Source organism: Gossypium hirsutum, chromosome A07, assembly GCF_007990345.1.
Source record: "Gossypium hirsutum isolate 1008001.06 chromosome A07, Gossypium_hirsutum_v2.1, whole genome shotgun sequence".
Classification (NCBI taxonomy): Eukaryota; Viridiplantae; Streptophyta; class Magnoliopsida; order Malvales; family Malvaceae; genus Gossypium; species Gossypium hirsutum.
Window position 1 is genome coordinate 53,603,491 of NC_053430.1, and position 14,233 is coordinate 53,617,723.

A 14,233-nucleotide genomic window follows, 5' to 3' on the forward strand; every position below is an offset into this window, starting at 1 on the left:
CGTTTAAGTTAAAATTAATCTAGTGAATCGCCTCCCTTGGGTACGATTCTCGGAGTACTCACCCACTCTGTTGTAACTATATTACAACCTAACCCGTATACTTGCAAACACTGCGTAATTTTCATATTTTTTAGTTGCAGTATTCACACTATGGACATTAGTATGTCCGGAGAAAGTCAGCAACCTATAAAAAATCCACAAGTAGAGATTCAACAATCACCACACCTACCCATGGAGCAAAGAACTTTGCGCGACTATGCAATGCCCAACTTGGATGTTGTTTGAGGTAGCATTAATCACCTAATGATTAATGCTAAGAACTTCGAAATTGAACCAACAATGATTTAGATGACAGAATCAAACCTTCAATTTCTAGGTTCAATGAATAAGGATCCAAACAAACACCTTAATTGGTTTCTAACCATTTGCAATTCCTTTAAGTATAATGGGGTATCCGATGATGCTATCCATCTTTGATTATTCCCTTTATGTCTTACTGATGATGCTTTTATGTTGTTAGATTCATATCCAATAGAGTCCTTCAATACTTGGGACAAGCTAACGAGTAAATTTTTGGCAAAATACTTTCCCCTGAGTAAGACAATGAAGCTTCGAATAGATAGTACTAATTTTCAACAATTGGAAGGAGAGTCATTATACGAGGTATGGGAGCGCTTTAAGATAATGCTACGTAAGTGTCCATATCATGGTTTACAAGATTGGCTACAAATTCAAGTTTTCTATAATAGGCTTAATGGAAACTTACGCTCTATTCTTAACAAAGCATCTGCAGGAGCATTCATATCAAAGACGTATGCCGAAGCCTGTAACTTATTGAGGACATGGTGATGAACTCTTGAATGTGGTCGGCTGAGTAGTCCACATATCAGGCCAAACAATCGACAGTGAACATTATTGGTAGCGAGGATAGGTATCAACAAGTACTCGGAAGGCTTAATCAATTAGAGATGAGTTCAACCAATACGTAAGTCCAAAACCAGCCAAATCTAACCGATTTTAATAGAGGACATGAAGATGAGGGAAAACATATGGAGTTCAACTACATGGGGAATAGAGGATATAACCCCTACTCCAACACTTAGAATCCAAGATGGCATGACTATCCTATCATTGAGTGGAGAGGAAACCAAGGGAACCAAAACCTTAAACCTCCAAAACCCAATGCACCATATCAATCTTCATTACCTTTTAAGGAACCCCAAGATCAAGAGGGAAAACAAGCCTATAGTAGCGACCCTCCATTTTCGATTAGGGTAAGTAAGGTAGAGGAAGGCTTGCATGTAGTACAAACCGATGTGCGCCAAATTTGTGCTCAAATAAACCAAATATTGCAATTGTTACAAAACAACTTAGCCTCTAGTATACCCAGTAAACTGAACCTAATATGAATAGGAAAGGGAAGGAACATGAGAAGGCAAGCATGCTTAGATTAGGGTTATGGTTAAGGAACCTATTCGATCAAATTCTAGGGAGAAAGATGTTAGTGACAAGGATGAGAGCAATCACACTCCTAGTGTTGGAGATGGGGTGGGAGAGAAAGAAGGACCTAAGAGTGAACCCACACAAATCAAACCAGATAAAATGTTTAAGGCCTTGAATGTAAACCTCCCTTTTATTAGAGCTCCTCGAGAAAATGCCCAAATACACTAAATTCCTTAAGGATGTTATGTCTCGTAAGAAGATAATAGGGAGAAGAGAGTAAATCACTCTTAACGAGGAATACAGTGCGGTAGTGTCTAGAAGAGTTCCTCCCAAGCTAAAGGATCTCGGTAGCTTTATCATCACAATAGAGATACGTGGAGTTAGTTTCAGGAAAGCCCTATGTGACCTAGGGGCAAGCATTAACCTCATGCCATTGTCAATCTACAGGAGGTTAGTTTTGGAGAGCTTAAGAAAATGACTGTCAAGTTCTGACCAATCCTTGGTACGTCCCAAGAAGTCCTAGAGGGCATGCTTGTGAGGGTTATGCAATTTATTTTTCCCGTTAACTTTATTATGCTAGGTTTCAAGGAGGACCTTGAAATTCCTATCCTCTTAGGGAGACCTTTCTTGTCCACGTCTAGAGCTACTATAGATGTAGGAATGGGTGAGTTAACTGTGGACACTGAGGGAGAGATTGAAATTTTCAAATGTGTTGAGCCCAAACCTAAACCTAAGTAGGTGTTATCATCACAAGGGTATAACTGTCAGGTAGTTGAGACAAGACCATATCATGCTAACCAATTTGCAACTTTTATGGAATGGTGTAGTTTTTCAGGTGTACGTGTGCTACGCAGGATAATCTGAAAGCGAACGAGGATAAGGAGGACATTACGAGTCTTGAGAGGTCTCAGTCACACATTGAATAAGAGGCGTATCCAAGTGTCAAGGACACCCATGAAACATCATATCAGTAGTGTGACCAACCGCCCCAAGTTGCATTTTTAAATTGCCACTTTTGGCAATAGAACCTAAAAATTTGTAAATAATTAAATGTTTTAAGCATCGAGTCCAAGTATTTTTGCATGTAGTGTAGGATTTTAATTAGTAGTTATTTGCATTTTAGACTTTTTAGGAGAGAATTTTGATGATTGGGAAGAAAATTTGATGAATTTGTAAAAGATGGATTTTTCAGGGAAACTACGATACCTAAGGGAGGATACTTGGTTTCTAGAATAGTTCCATTAGGGGAACAAAAATCTTTTTAGCATTGCAATATCAAACCTCTGATATCACGATTCCCCTAGAATTTCAAAACTCAAAATTTTAGTTTTACACCTAGTATCACGATACTCAACCCATGGTATCACGATATCTCAAACAAAATGAAATGCGAAGGGTCCAAAAATAAGGGGTATCATGATATCCTACCCTTGGTATCACAAAATCCAAGTTGGGTTAGGGATATCACAATCTGCACATTTTTTAGGCTTTTTAAGCCTAAAAACATCCTCTTATACTTTATTATATCAAAAATTCTGCAACCTGAATCCCTAAAACACTCCTACTCTCTTCGTCTTTTCTTCCAAACTCTCTCAAATCTTGACCGACTCGGATGTACTAACGTCTGGAGTGTGAATGCTGCAATAAAATCTAGAACAACAAGGTGGTATCTGTAAGTATAAGGGTTAAGTTGTAATATAGTGTTACAACGAAGTAGGTGAATACTCTGAGGATCGTACCCAAGGAAAACGGAGGCTAGATCAATTTTAACATACACACTAAAAGATCTAATTAATACTTTAATCAAGTTATAGTATGGAAACATAAATAAGAGACTATGGAATTTTTATAATACTAATAATAAAAACAAAATAACATAAAATTAAATTAAATTTCAAAAGATAGAAAAAGTAGAAGGAATCTAATCTGATGATGGGTTACTAGCTTCCTTCAGCAATCCCAATAAACTATTGTTTTGCATTCCTCGTCAACCAACTAATCGCTAACCTGGCAGGATCTTCCTATCTTCTACTAACATAATGAGTCAACAAGGACTACTTATCTTCTAACATCACAGTCCGGACTGGTTGGGGGTGAACGTGTTCATAGATGGGTTAATTCCCACCTTGATGACTTCCCAGGGTTGTTAGGCCTAGGGTTTGTTTCACGCTCTTCCTTTCATAAATAGTTGACCAATTGAGTAACCCCACAAAATAGTTAATAAATCAAGCCTCCACTCATTAATCCCCCATAAAAGGATTAGTTTCTCATGGCTTTCATAAACAATATAGAATATATAGAAGAATAAAACATGTTGAATAAATTGAAGTTTAGAGTTTAAAAAAAGTTTGACTTATATAGATAATAACACAAATCCCCAAAAGTGAATCATCTTTACAAATTAAATCTCTTGAAGGAAAACAACAAACAAATAAACTAAACTCTGAAAAACCTAAGAAAGAAAGAAACGAAACTAAATATAAAGAGAGAATCTAGATAAATGGAATAGTGTCTATAACATGTGCTAAAGGACCCTATTTATAGCCTTCAGGTGGCTTTCGTCCTTAACCCTAGGTCTGCTAATGTTCTCAAGCTTTAAGTTCGATTGTGCGAACCAAAATGCCCCTACTTCATGTTTAATTTTTGTCTCAGAGTCAATGTCATGACACACGAGGACCTGTGTCGCGACATGGAAGTCAGTATGCTCCTCCTTAGGATGTCTTCAGGGTTATGTCGCGACACCCTTAGTTAGTTTCACGATATCGAAGGCAGTTTCGTACTTTCTCCATTATGTTATCCTACACTCTCACGAAGTATGTTAGCACTCCCTTAGACCTCACTCGGCCCTTAAGGATAGCAAAATACTCAATTTGCACATTTTATTAAATATAAGTAAAACTAAAGAAACTTAACTAAAAAATAAAGGAAATGCTTTTATTTAGGCTCCTTAAGTGCGAAAACTAGTTTAACCTGCTACATCAAATTATAACAGATCAAACTCCCCCACACTTAAGTCATTGCTTGTCCTCAAGCAACATAAACAAAGACACGACCCTTGAGCAAATATGATACAAGTATTGACTTTAGAGAAAATATAGTATTGCCTTATTTCTCCTTCTCTCACCTTCCTTATCTCTCCACATAGGAAATCATAGCATGACATAGTAACTATGGCTAGCCTACAAGTTTTTTGTGCTCTAATGAACGTGTTTTTTCTATTTTTGTGACTTTGTGACTTTTCTTTTTAAATTTTTCTCACTCAAGAATGCTCTTTGGCTTTTCAGTACTTTTTCTACTTGTATTGATTTTCTTTTTGGATTTTTCTTCTTGTTTTACACTTTCAGGCTAACCTATAATTCCCGTATCACACTGATCTTTCCTACTTCACTCTATTTTTTACAAACTCCACCACGATGTATCTGCTTAACCACCAGACGTTTATAGTCATCTAGTGTAGAACCAATGAAAAAGGGCAAATACAAATTAATTTTTTCAAGCTTAGGGTTTGTAATGAGGTTCATCAAGAAGTGCCAATAGGCTCAAAAATCAGTACTAAAGGTGAACATAAATAGGTCATCTTTTTGGCTTTGGATGTGTTCCAAACAATGCCTTAGGTCATCCCTAAATATCTCATCATGCACAAATTTAATCAACCAAACAAACATAAATTCAACCATTTATCATTCATACTACCATGCTCATTTCCTTGTATTTTCTATATCACTTGGTATAAATGATTGTTTAATACCTATTTACAGTGCAACATATAGAACTTTGTAGTTTAATAATGAAACATTTAAAATCTCCTATCATTATGCCATACTTATTCATAACCACAAGCAACCTATGTACATGCTCTTAGCAAATCACTTGTATTTCTACAAGCTCAAGCACACAAAAGACAAAAAAAAAACAAAGAAAATGTAAAAATTTGAAGGAAATTTTCAATGTTACCCCCCATAGTTTAAATGAAACATAGTCCTTAATGTGTAGCCCATAAATAGATAAGGAGAGAAGTTACCCAATTAATTATGATTACTCTAACTCCTACTGGTGACTGCTTCCTCCTTTGATCATGTAAAGCTCGAATTTTTTTTATCTCCTTCGTGTTGGGTTTCCTACATAGAAAACTTAAACAAAATACAACATACTAAAAATCTATTTATTAATCCTACTCTTACAAAGTCTAAATTAAAATCATCCAAAAATTAATATTAGTCCTTTAAATATAACAAGAATAAAACTCAATCTTCCCCCGAATCATCTAGAGGATGGGATGCCTTTGCTCCATAGGTGCCTTCCCTTCCTTTTGACATATGTTCAGTGGGAGCTTCCACCCGTTGAAGGCGCATGATGAGTTGGGCTTCGTATGACGGGTCTTTTTGGTGTAGAAAATTGTGGCTAAAATGTCACTTCATATTCATCCTCCATTCTAGGGTACTCTTGATTAGCACCCTCATCCTCAACATTGTCTTCCTCCCCGTCTCCCTCATGTTGAGTCAATGATGAGCTAAACATATCCAGTGGATAATTCATAGCCCTTAACCCATTCAATTTTGCAAATTCTTAAAGCACTAGGTGGTTTCTTGCATCCACAAAATCATCCCATCAAGCTTCTCCTCCATGCTCCCACTACTTCCTCTTTGAATTGTTGTCTTTCCCTTCTTTTTGATTGATGCTAGAACGTCCATCTTTTCTTTCCTTCGTTGGCTCCATTTAGGGACCTGCTTTCACTGAAGCTCGACATACTATGCATACATTGAATCTCTGATTATGCTCCATGTTGGCTTCATAAATTGCTCATTCTCGCTCATAAGTACTTTTGCCCGCTAGCATAATGATGTCACTACATATGAAAAGTAAAGTCCGAGGACCAATGGCCTACACAAATAAAATATTTTTAGGATTTTTATAATACTAATAATAAAAACAAAATAACATAAAAAACTAGATTTCAAGAGAAAGAAAAAGTAGAAGGAATCAAATCTGATGATGGGTTCTTAGCTTACTTCGACTAGCCCAATCAACAGTCGTTTTGGGTTCCTCGTCAACCAACTAGTCGTACCTAGCAGGATCTTTCGATCTTCCACTAACATAACGAGTCAGTATGGACTACTTATCTTCTGACATCACAGTCCAGACTGGCTTGTGGTGAAGGTGTTCATGGATAGGCAACACCAATTTTGGGTTAATTCCCACATTGATAACTTCCCGGGGTTTTTAGGCCTAGGATTTGTTTTAACTTTTCCTTTCCCAAATAATTGATCCATTGAATAACCTTACAAAATAGTTAATAGATCATGCCTCCACTCACTAATCCCCTATAGAAGGATTAGTTCCTCATGGCTTTCATAAACAACATGGAATAGATGGAAGAATAAAACATGTTAAATGAACTGGAGTATAGATTTTAAGAAAAGCCTGATTTATATAAATAATAACACGAATGCTTAAAAACTTATTGTCTTTACAAATCAGATCTCTTGAAGGAAAGCAACAAACAAATAAATTAAACTCTAAAAAACCTAAGAAAGAAAGAAAATGAAACTGAATCTAAAGAAAAAATCTAGGTAAATGGAATGGTTTCTATAACATGTTCTAAAAGAGCCTATTTATAGCCTTCAACTGGCTATCGTCCTTAACCCTAGGTCAGTTGATGTTCCCGAGCATTAAGTTTGATTGTGCAGACCAAAAACCCCTGCTTCATGTTTAATTTTCATCCCAGAGTCAATGTCGCGACACACCAAGACCTATGTCGTGAGATAGAAGTTAGTATGCTCCTCCTTAGTATATCTTTAGGGTTATGTCATGAAACCTTCAGTTAGTGTCACAAAATCGAAGGTAGTTTCATAATTTCTCCATTATTTTCTCTATGTTGCAACATCAAACCCTCTGTGTTGCGACATAATGTCTAGTATTGGCCTAAAATGCCTTCTAACAGTCTCCTGCAAACTCACGAAGTACGTTAGCTCTCCCTTAGTCCTCACTCGGCCCTTAAGGTTATCAAAAGACTCTCTTCATACATTTTATTAAATATAAGTATAATTAAAGAAACTTAACTAAAATATAATCAAAATGTTTGTATTTAGGCTCCTTAAGTGCGAAAACTAGTTTAATCTACTACACCGAATTACAACAGATCAAATCTCTCTCCAAATCTTTTTAAGTTTTCTTTTGCTAACTCTTCTGTTTTCTATTCATCTTACAAGTTAAAGTTCTTCCATGCTTTGGATCAGTGCAGAAATGTCACCTCAATCTCCTTTGACAACAGTAAATCATTTCGGTTTAATTCTCTTTTCTCTTATTATTTTTGAATTTTTATTTATTTTCATTTCGTTCTCCTTATCAATTACAATTGTTGTTTAATTGTGGGTTAGTTGGCTAGTATCAATTATCATTATATTTATTACTTATTAAAAGAAGAAAATTTCAAAATGCCACTAGGATCCCCGAAACGATCTCATGCCCAATCTGAACTTGTCCAGTTATCGGGACATAATGAGGACAAATTTGTGTTTGAAGAGGCAGAGAAATATTATTAATCAATCCAAATTTGATTGTTCATTTATGAATGTTGTTTTGACTTAGCCGCCTTGGATTGTCACAAAATTTAGGACTTGTTTTGTCGTCATTGGTGGAATTAATTCACGGTTCTACCGATTACACCTGCAATATTACCCATTTTTAGAGTTTTATGCTAATTTGAAATTTGCTAAAGATGATCGGGTATATGTAAGCCATAAGTGGATGGACATTTCCCCTGAATGTATTTGTTAACATTACAGCGTCCCTTATTATCAAGGAGATGATATTCAAACCATTGATCTCGATTGCTTTACAAATATCGATATGGATGTCATTTTAGAATTTTTAACTAGGGACCTTGGCATATTGAAACGTGACGGGGGCACTAAATTTCCTCTTTCTTTTAAATAAGAAATTATGTTCCCATTTCTAAGATGTGGATACAATTCATTTGCGCACATGTTAGCCCTATATTCAACACTAACATTGTTAACGTGTTTTGAGCTGTGCTTCTTTTCTCCATTTATAGTGCAAATTTATTTACCTAGGGTATTGGATCAATTGAGAAATGAAAATGTGTGTTGTAGGAGGTAAAGTTGGAATATATTTTCCTCACCTGATAACGGAATTATGTTGTACGATGAAGGTGATTATAGACCCAATAGGGCAATCACATCAACTTATCCGCAATGTAACCGGAGACTCAATTCTTCATCAATTTCAAGCCCTTCATCAAGAATAGATTAAGGTGAAGGATCAATGGCAGAAGGATAAAATAGATCTACCTCTGTAACCTCCCTAACCCGACCCAGACGTTATGGCCAGATTGAGAAGGCTACATTAGCCAGGAAAATGGCTAAGCAGACCATTTGACCTTTAAAAATCCTTAACACAGCTAATTTTAAGAAATCATTATTGTTGATCCAAGTTACATAAAACACTGGGGTTATCTTATGAGAAACTTTAACTTGTCTAACTTTAGGAAAAACCATCACTCTTGAAAGTAAATAACACTAAAGCATTCAATTAATTAGGCTATCTTTACTTAGAGTCCATTTTATTCTTGTCGCCATGTTTTAGAAGACTAATTGATTTGACATTTTGTTTTTAAAAATAACTGAATCATTAAAATGCAGTGGAAAACCATTATTCATGCCATTTTGAAAATCTATTTGCCTTATTGATTGGTTTTTCAAAAATGGTTAATCTATAACGCGGAAGAAAATTGATGATCAATGACAATTTTACTTAAGCCATATATCATGCAATTTCTAGTTATTAAGTTTCAATGACCCATGCATGCACAAAATCCCCAAATTGAAAATAATCAAGCCGCAGACACAAGACATAAAAAATTAAAATCCAAAAACCAATAAAGAACTTAATAAAAATACTTGTCTAAAAATAGTCTGATGTCCAAGGTGATACTCTGTATGTCGAGTCCAATCCTAGTCTCGACCATTACCTGAGAAGTTTGAAACTATGGGGTGAGCTAAACTAGCTCAGTGTGAGTCTATAATAGTATGATCACAAAACCATTCATACAAGAAACAATCATTAATTCAACACCATTCGATACAACACAATATAATACGTAGCATAAATTAATGTTATTCGATTATGTCGTGAGCATGATGCAATGCAAAAAGGTTCCTACCCATCCATCCACTACACACCACGAATTCCCTAGAACTCATCTTCCAAACTCTGAACAATTTGAGTTGAGCTTGATGTTGTTAAACCATAGTTATAAACAATACAATTATACTGCCAATCAATACGCAGACAAGCTACCAATTTTGTGGGCAAGCCACCATTTCTGTAATTGCAGTTGAGACTGCCAATCAATATGCGATATAATAGTCGGTCTCCTCATTACTCCCGGAGTAGTGCACTTACTACATATAAATGCGAACTTAATATGCCGCCAGAACTCCATGGAACTCCTTCGTCAATCACAATATCCCACCCCATGCACATGCGATATGTCATACAATATTTCAATCAAATGCACATTTCATACGTATTCTTTCAGTAACATAGATTACATGCCATCATTATAACATTCACATATCAATCGTTTAGTTTCACCATCAATACGGTGACATTTAATCATATCATCAGTCGTTAACACTTTAGGAAATTATTTCAGTGCATGTATAAAAGTTTTCCATTCAATACTTTTCATGGTATCTTATCAAGATCTCTGTCATTCAATATCAATTTCCAAAATAAAACATGCTACACATACCATCAATGACACACCATATCAACATTCCTTTCATACCAAAATCAAACAATTAGCTATTCAGTCAACCAAACAATTTTACAAACATGTCATTTTTGTCAAGGCAAGTAACGTACCTTATTTAGCCACTTTAACACATTCAATTAGTCAATTAACTAAGCCCAGTCAGCTAGCTTAATCCATATTTAGATCATATAAAATATTATTAAATCATTCAAAACAAGTTAGGACCCACACCTTATTTTTCACACTACTGTAGCACACTGGCAAAACTTGCGATTTCTCCTTAAAACCTTAAATCGAGCCTAAATTAAAAATAAATACTTTATCAAATTAATACACCTTTTAATCAGCCTTAAAACACCATATTATGGGTTCAAATCAAACAACATAATTATGAAAATTTTTCGGATCCAAATTAACTAGGTCTTTTACACTAGTTTGATGCGAAACGTAAGGGCGAACGTTTAACAGCTTCACTTTTGATTTGGGGAATTTAAATTAGCACCTAACACAATGAAATTCTGAAAAATAAATAGCTATATAATCATAAAATTCTTTAATCTAATCAATTACCAATTCCCTCAACAATTAAGTCGAACTATGCAATAGCCTATAATTAACCACACTTATGCTTCCCGAATTGTCAAATCTGAGTCGTCGAATGATCAAGATTGAATTTATTCTAAATAATACATGATTAAGGCTGATTAGGAAGGGTACAAGAAACCAATATATTTCTGAAATAGGTGGAAATTTTTAAATAAACAGCATCCCCCTTTGGTGCCTTTAGGTGCGGAATACCACCATCAACGGTGGCAAATCGAGGCTGATTTAAAGAGCCAATTGAAATCACTTTTAAAGGCAGGAAAAATATGCATAAAATAATTAAAAATTACCCCAATTCAATATCTTGAAATTTAGGTATTTCCTAGAAAGATTCATCGAGAAAAATAAAGAAAATAAGCACTTACACTAGCTACATAAAAGGGGTGGCAATGGAGCTTCTTGGGTAGCAATGGAGATCATCTTAAAGGTCAAAGATTTTCGATTTATGGAGGAAAAATAAAGAAAAATGGAATCAACAAGGGATAAAAATGGTGCAAGAACCTGTTGTAAAAAGAAAAGAAATTGATGATGAATCTTGGTAGCTTGGGCGGCGACATATAAGGGAAGGAAAAAAAGAAAATTCAAAAGAAAAGAGGAGAGAAAGAGGGTAAGCAGCTAGGGTAGGGAAAAATTGACCTAAAGGCTAAAAAATAAAATAAAAATTTGTATTTATACTTAGGGTTCAAGGCTTGGAAGGCACAAAATAAGAAGAATGAGAAATTTTAGCAAAAATTGACCTATTTTGAAAGGGAAGGGAATCAAACTTGGAACCTTAATCTAATTTCCATGCTTTCTCATTTTTTTAACCACTAGGCTATTTTCTCATTCCTAAATAACCATACAATATTTCAATTTTAAAAATAAGGCATGTCATATATTAGGGTTTGATGCAAAATTTGTAATATAATAAAAATGGCGCAAGAGAAGGGATTTGAACTTGGGTTTCAATGATAGTTTCATTAACACTTAACCAACGGACTAGTAACTCATTCTTTCCTAAAAATGCACAAATAGTCTCAAAAATTAAGACATGACCACTCTCTCTTGGTTCACAAACTCGATTCTACTAACCCCTATGTTTGGAATGTGATAATTCTCCCCTCCTTAAAGAAATTTCGTCATCAAAATTTTCTTAGTCACAAAATAAATTAAGTATTTCAATTAATCTTAATATTCAATTCAATCTATAATTCACATTTATGCATAATTATAGTTTTGCCCCTAACATTTTAACCTTTTTACAGTTTAGTCCATAAACTCCTAAATTGAAATTTATGCAATTTTATCCACTACCATGCTAGCCGTATTACCTAGGGACTTATATCAACCATAAAAATCATTAATTCATAATTTCACCATGATATTTTACTACTTCTACAAATAAGCCCCTAAATGATAATTTCATGAAAAATCACTATAGAAAAGTTATTTATTTAACAACAAGGACTCATAATCTTTTATTAAACTTCAAAAATCATGCAAGAAAATTCATGATAAAACCCTAATCCTTTAATATTTTTGCAAATTAGTCCCTGGGCTAACTAGATTAAGCTACAACGACTTCAAAAACATAGAAATCATTAAAAACGAGCTTGAAAATCAATTACATGCACCACCAAAGCTTGTCAAAAACTCAAGAACCCTAAATGGTGATATTATCCTTTGCAAATTCAATGGATAAGATGAATGAATAGAAAATAGAATTTGTTTTACTTAATTTTAACTTTATTTACCAATTTACTTATTTAACCTTTATTTAACACCAAAATTTCATTAATGCCTAGCCATATACATCCACTAACCTCATTAATTGTCTAATTACCATTTAAGTCCTTTCATTTTAAAATTTCATAGCTAATAGATACCTTTAACTACTAGAACTCCACTTTTTCACCTTTTACGATTTTGTCCTTTTTACTTAATTCAGCATGCAAACATCAAAATTTCATAACAAATTTTTTATACGACCTTACTAATATACTGTGGACATTAAAATAATAAAAAATAAATTTTTACATCGGACTTGTGGTCCCAAAATCACTGTTCCGATTTCACTGAAAATGGGTCGCTACAGCTCTCTCCTAAAGGAATTTTCATCCCTAAAAATCTTACTAGAAAAGAGTTTAGATATTGTACTTTCATAGCTTCTTCTGGTTCCCAGGTTGCTTCTTTTATACTGTGACGCTGCTAAAGAACTTTCACTAGAGCTATGCTTTTATTTCTCAATTCTTTAACCTCTAGAGCTAAAATTCTGATCGATTCTTTAGCGTACGTCATATCTGGCTGAATTTCAACATCAACAGGTGAAATCACGTGTGAAGGATCTGATTGATACCATCACAACACAGATACATGGAATACATTGTGAATTTTTTCTAATTCTGACGGTAAAGCTAATCTATAAGCTACCGGCCCAATCCTCTCAATGATCTCATACAGCCTAATAAACCACGGACTAAGCTTTCCTTTGAGACCAAATTGAAGAACTTTCTTCTAGGGCAATACTTCTAAAAATACTTTGTCGTCGACTTGAAATTTAATTTCTTTTCTTTCCAAATCTACGTAAGATTTCTGTCGATCTGAAGCTACTTTCAAACTGTCTCGTATCACTTTATTCTTTTCTTTGGTTTTTTATACCAAATCAACACCGTAAAGCTTTTCTCTCTGAGCTCAGTCCAATACAATGCAGTTTGACATTTCTGACCGTAGAGAGCTTCGTACAGTGCCATTTTTATACTCGATTGATAACTATTGTTTATGCAAATTCAACCAATGGTAGGAATCTTTTCCAGTTACCTTTAAACTCCAAAGCACAGCATCAAAGCATATCCTTGAGTCTCTAAATGTGACAGCCCTAAATTGACCCTAGTCGAGAAGTGGTTTCGGGACCGCTAAACCGAGTCACCGAAGTATTTGAATGTGATATTTATTGTCTAGAATATGTGAATATGAATGTGTGAAAGCTTTAAGCTTCGATTTAGTCGATTGCATGTGAATTTAGTTAATAGGACTTATGTGAGAAAATTTAGAAATGTGCTAGGCAAATGTAAGTGGCCTATTAATGCATGTTATAAGAATGAAGGGTTTGCATGTCAAATATCCATTTATTATGAGTAGTGGCCGGCCATGGATGGGTCATAGATGATAATATGAATTTCCTATTAGCATTATGGGTTTAGAAAATAAAATAGTGAATTAAGAATGATAAAACATGAGGTGAGTGGGAGGAGAAACCAAAGTTGTCTCCCCCTTACTCCCCATTGCCGTGACTAGACAAAGAAAAGAAAAAAAATGTTCATCCTTTAACATCTTTGGCCGAAAATTCTAAGGAGGAAGGAAGAAGAAAGGTTGAAGAGGTTCGGCCATGCATGTAACTAGGCTAAGGTATGTTTGATGTTGCTCCATGAG

The 14,233-nt window shown here is 34.8% G+C and overlaps 1 non-coding gene across 1 annotated transcript; it reads right to left on the reverse strand.

The window, feature by feature from the left end:
• Positions 1–606: 606 nt before the first annotated feature.
• Positions 607–713, reverse strand: LOC121204431 (small nucleolar RNA R71). Its single transcript, XR_005899356.1, has one exon. It is a non-coding gene; the product is annotated as a small nucleolar RNA R71 (small nucleolar RNA).
• Positions 714–14,233: the final 13,520 nt, after the last annotated feature.